Genomic DNA, 5,825 nt, shown 5'->3' with positions numbered 1-5,825 from the left:
CCCAGGTTTGATCCCCAGCATCCCATGTGGGCCCCTGGGCACAGATCCAGAAGTAATCCCTGAGCACTGCTGGTTTTAGTCCCTAAGCCAAAACCTAGCCCCCTCAAAATCCCCAAGAGCACACATTCATCTCCAGAAAAGCTTGAGTCACAAGGCTATTGCCAATGGTAATGTCCATCCCACCTCTGCCTCCAGCTAGTCCACTTCCACGCATGCTCACTCTCCCACCACCCTTTGACCTCCCTGACCACCAAGGGATGCTGCTGAACCAGAAAGAAAAACGACCAACCTGCTTCCTGCTCAAAGGCTTTATGATGAACTGTGCTGTGCTGTATTACATTCTGGACTGTGACCAGTATTTGGTGTGAAAGTTTTGAGTGATACAGAGTGAACAAAAATCTTTTTCGTTTGTTTGTTTGTTTGTTTTTGGTTTTTTGGGCCACACCCGTTTTACGCTCAGGGGTTACTCCTGGCTATGTGCTCAGAAATCGCCCCTGGCTTGGGGGGACCATATGGGACGCCGGGGGATCGAACCGAGGTCCGTTCCTTGGCTAGCGCTTGTAAGGCAGACACCTTACCTCTAGCGCCACCTTCCCGGCCCCGTTTGTTTGTTTTTTAGGTCACACCTGGTGGTGCTCAGGGGTTATTTCTGGCTCTGCACTCAGGAATCACTTCTGGCAGGCTCGGGACCATACAGGATGCTGGGGCTCAAATCTGGGTTGGCTGCATGCAAGGTAAACTCCCTCCCCACTGTGCTGTCACTCTGGCCCCAACAAACAAATGTCTTCTCTTTACACCTAGTTCACAATTTCATGGTCAAGTTAAAAATATAAAGAATAGGGCCCGGAGAGATAACACAGCGGTGTTTGCCTTGCAAGCAGCCAATCCAGGACCAAAGGTAGTTGGTTCGATTCCCGGTGTCCCATAGGGTCCCCCGAGCCTGCCAGGAGCTATTTCTGAGCAGACAGCCAGGAGTAACCCCTGAGCACTGCCGGATGTGGCCCAAAAACCAAAAAAAAAAAAAAAAAAGAATAATGGTCCAGGTTTTGTTTTTTTTATTTGTTTTTGGGTCACACCTGGCGGTGCTCAGGGGTTACTCCTGGATCTGCGTTCAGAATCGCTCCTGGCAGGCACCATATGGGATGTTGAGATTCGAACCACTGTCCATCCTGGATCAGCTGCATGAAAGGCAAACACCCTACCATTGTGCAATCTCTCCGGCTCAATGGTCCAGTTTTTTTTTTCCCCCCGGGCCACACCCATTTGACGGTCAGGGGTTACTCCTGGCTAAGCGCTAAGAAATTGCCCCTGGCTTGTGGGGACCATATGGGACGCCGGGGGATCGAACCGTGGTCCTTCCTTGGCTAGTGCTTGCAAGGCAGACACCTTACCTCTAGCGCCACCTTGACAGCCCATGGTCCAGTCTTTTAAGGAACATTTGCATCCAGTAACTTCTTTATTTTTCGTATGGTTGCTTTGGTTTTTTGTTTTTGTTTTTGTTTGTTTGTTTGTTTTGGGGTCACACCCAGCAGTGCTCAGGGGTTACTCCTGGCAGGTTCAGGGGACCATATGGGATGCTGCGTGCAAGGCAAATGCCCTACCTCCATGCTATTTCTTCGGCGCTGCTTTCGATTTTGATTTCTGGACCGCACTTGGGTGTGCTTATGCCTGACTCTGCACTCAGGAATTGCTTCTGGCAGTGCTTGGGGGACCATATGGGATGCCAGGGATCAAACCTGGGTCAGCTATGTGCAAGGCAAATGCCTTCCCTGCTGTCCTGTTGCTTTGGCTGTGCTTCTAGTGCCTCTTGCCACTCTCCAAAGCTACCTTCTATTCTACACCCGAGAAGTAGACTCATTTCTCCTTGTCAGAGTTGCCCAGTGAAAAACAAATGCTCTAATTGCTAAAGAACCCTCCAATATTTTTAGATCTGTGACTCATCCAAACAAGAAGGTATTAGCTATGGCAACTCCAAAAACTGCTTTTCTAGGCCCACCTCCCTAGTTGGTTTTGGCTTTTGATTCTAGAGAGCAAATGTTTCTTTCTTTTCTTTTTCTTTTTTTGATTTTGGGTCACACCCGGCAGCGCTCAGGGGTTACTCCTAGCTCTATGCTCAGAAATCACTCTTGACAGCCTCAGGGGACCATATAGGATGCCGGGATTCGAACCACCGACCTTCTGCATGAAAGGCAAACGCCTTACCTCCATGCTATCTCTCTGGCCCGATGCCTTACCTCTAGCTATCTCTCTGGTCCTAATGTTTCTTTCAATTTGAAAAGTTGCTTCTGGGGGCCGAAGAGATAGCATGGAGGTAGGACGTTTGCCTTGCATGCAGAAGAATGGTGGTTCGAATCTTGCCATCCCATATGGTCCCCCGAGTGTGCCAGGAGCGATCTCTGAGCGTAGAGCCAGGAGTAACCCCTGAGCGCTGCTGGGTGTGACTCTAAAACCAAAAAGAAAATAAATACAATAAAAAAAAAGTTGCTTCCAAAGTCAGTTCTTGCTTTTGCAAGAATGGGGATGAATCAAGAGGGGAGGAAAGAGTACTGAAAAGTCAACTAGCAAAGTGACCTCAAAGCACAAGGTACTGGAGGAAGGAGGGAGTTTGGGGACTGAGGGGTGAGACTAGAAGCACATGGAGTCAGGTCTGGAGTCATTCCTGAGTGCAGAGCCAGGGGTCAGTCCTGAGCACCTAAGGGTGGGGCCCCTACCCGCTCAAAGAACAAAACCCAAAGCAGCAAAGACAACAATTACTTGGGTCCCTTCAAGTCTTTTGATCTTCTTGATCTCTAATTCCTCTAGTCCTAAAATTCCTCTAATACTTATTGTAAGACTCACGGGAAATTGATTGTATAATGGGAATCATATATCAATTAAAATGAGATGCTGAGGCTCTATCCTATAAAGTCCACTTGAGTTACTTTCTTTTTTGTTTTTGTATTTTTTTTGGGGGGGGCACACCTAGCGGTGCTCAGGAGTTACTCCTGACTCTGCCCTAAGAAATTACTCTAGACAGGGACTTTATGGAATATGGGGAATCGAACCCAGGTCAGCTGCATGCAAGGCCAATGGCCTCGCTGCTGTATCACTCTGGTTCCATTTCCTTTGCTGAACAAATGTTAAAATCTGTCCACACTTGCCTACAATTAGGATTTCATAAAACCTCTTAGCTTTTTGTAATTTGGTTAAAATTCCTGCAAATGGAGCTGGTGCTGAGAAAAGGAGACTCTTTTTCCATGGACCCTTCTGGGATGTAAAGGAAAGAGCTGTGACTTGTTTGAAGATGAGGATAGAGGGCCTTGAAGAAAGATAGAGCATCAGGCAGTATCTAACTTCAGCCCCAGAGCTTGGGAGCTTGTAATTATTCTAAGGAAGAGCAGCCTGAAGTCAGACTCCATGGAGTGTCTGTGCTTTAGTGGCACAAGATGCAGCAGATGCCTTATGCCCACAGGTCCATATCCTGGGCACTGTCTGGGATTTGAGGGTCAGGGTTGAACTTAAATTTTAGATGGAAATGTTGGTGGTCTTGGTGCCCAATATCGACCTTAGGTGAAATGTAACTGAACAGTAACAGAGAGAAATTCTACAAATGGCTTAAAGGCTGCAGGAAATTATAAGTAAGGGTAGAGTTGGTGCACATACCCAGAGACCCCAGGCAAGACAGAACAGAAAGGGAAAAGGCTTGGAGAGAGGGCAGTTGGTGTGTGTTTCGCTAATAATAATAATAATTGCTGGGTTAGAAATTTGTGTTTACATAACACTTCCACTATGAACAACAGGCAGAAAACACTAAACCACCACAGACCTAACTAATCATCACCTTAGGCCTGGGCCAATCCAAAGGCCAATCCTATCTTAATAAACCAAAGTTACCGAATTACAAAGCTATTAGCCTGGCCCAGCGTCACATTCGCCCAACACTTCTCTTGCCATTTGCGCTCTGAAAACAGCAATGAAGACCTCCTACGACCAATTCCCAACCCGACCCAAGCCCCAATCCTCATACTAACCCTATTCCCTGATAAACCCGACCTGGACTGAGGCCCAAACCTATCAGCTGGCCTAACTTTCAGGATCTCCCCAATCGTATCATGCATTTTAGGTATGAACACAGAAAATTCTAGTCCCCCCCCCCCCCCGTTACGCACACACAGACCAAACCCTAACCCTAGCTCTAGGTCAATCCTGAAGCTAATCCCCTCAGGAAAGTCTCAAAGTACGCAGTTATAACCCGACCTAACAGCCTGTGGGAGCGAGGGTCGGAGGCCCAGAGCCTCAAAAGCCGGTTGATATCCCGTGAACATCCTACCCTTTAGGGGACTAACACTGTGGCCATATCGGTTGAGCTTGGGGGCGAGTGTTACCCATAACGTGTGGGAAGAGAGGGCAGCTTGGTTACTTTACACACCGAAGGTATCTCAACCCAGACAGTCCTCTTTATTTGCAGTTTCGGGGGCCCTCTTTGGGGAGGCGGGACAGACACAAGGTGCCTTGGGTGAGGACGATTTTGCGTCTGAACCAAACACCTCTCTCACTAACAGAACCCCAACAGGCCGGGCAAAGTGGGCTCGAATCCAGTTGCCAAAGTGCTACCAATAAGTACAGCTCAGGGGCGCCCCATTTCCCGGTCCCCGTTGCCCCGCGCTGGCCTGGAGAGACTGGAGGAGATGCAGAAAGAAAGCTTTGCCCAACGCGCCTTCCTTTCTTTCCCAACCGCAAGAGGGGCGAGGGAGGCGGATGGCCAGAGAGGACCCGGAGGCCGGACTGTGACAGGGACCTCGGTCCCCGCCAGTGCGTGACTCGGTCCCGGTCTTGATTTCGCAGCGTCCCCACCCGCGGCCGCCGCAGGTGTCGGGGTGCGGAGGGGGGACCCGCATAGGGACAGAGGAAAGCCGAGGGCGTGCGCGGCTGGGTGTTGCCGGAGGAGTCGCCCGCCCGCCCGCACCCTGCGGCTGCCGCAGCGATGCGCTGTCCGCGGTGCTGACGCCGGCCGTGCGCTCCGTGGAGAGGCGGGGTGCGTCCGCATTGCCCCGGCTCCCGCAGCGCAGGGGGGGCCGCGCACCGACCTCTGCCCCTCTTGGGGAGCTCTTGCTTCGCTCCGGTGGATCCCTCGAGAAGCGGGGGCGAGGCTGCAAACAGCCGCGAACTTCAACCGGGCGCTGATAGCCCAGGAGGAGCCCGTGCCGGGGCGTCCGCTCCAGCGGGTCCAGCCGCGCAAGTTGAGCAAAGTTGGGCGGCGGCTGGGAGCCGCGACGGCGTCCGGGCTGGGGCCCCCCCCGCAGCACCCCGACTCCCGAGCCTGCCCCTCCACCCCCCAGCCAGACAACACCCCGCCCCGGCCGCCCCAACGCCCGCCCGTGGCTCCGCCTCTCCGTGCCGCCCCGCGCGCGGCTCTCCAAGCTGGGGCTGGCGAGGCGAGCGCGTCCCCGCAGCCACCGGGCTCCGAGGTTCCGAAGCCGACGTCTGCAATCTGCCCCGGTGGCAGGAGCTCCCCGGGACCCGCTGGGACCCGCGCGTGCCATGGGGCGCCCCCAGGCGCGGCGTGTGCGCTCCGCCGCGGCGACCCCGTCCTAGGCGCGCGGGCTCCGCCGTGGAGCCCGCCCGTTCCCGCCGCAGCGCGCGGCCTGCCTGGCGCGGAGCATGAGCGCCGGGGTCCCGCCGAGGCCAGCCCCGGGGCGGCTCGGGCCTAGCTGCGGACGTCGGGGCCGCCTGAGCCGTCCGGGCTCCGGGGACGTGGCCGGGGCGCGGCGCCCCCCGCTCCTGCTCCCGGCCGCCGCGGGGATGCCTCGGCCCGCGCGCCGCGCGCCGCCCCGGCTGCGGGGCTG

This window comes from Suncus etruscus, chromosome 12 (assembly GCF_024139225.1).
Source record: "Suncus etruscus isolate mSunEtr1 chromosome 12, mSunEtr1.pri.cur, whole genome shotgun sequence".
Classification (NCBI taxonomy): domain Eukaryota; kingdom Metazoa; phylum Chordata; class Mammalia; order Eulipotyphla; family Soricidae; genus Suncus; species Suncus etruscus.
Note: the sequence above shows the minus strand (reverse complement) of the source record.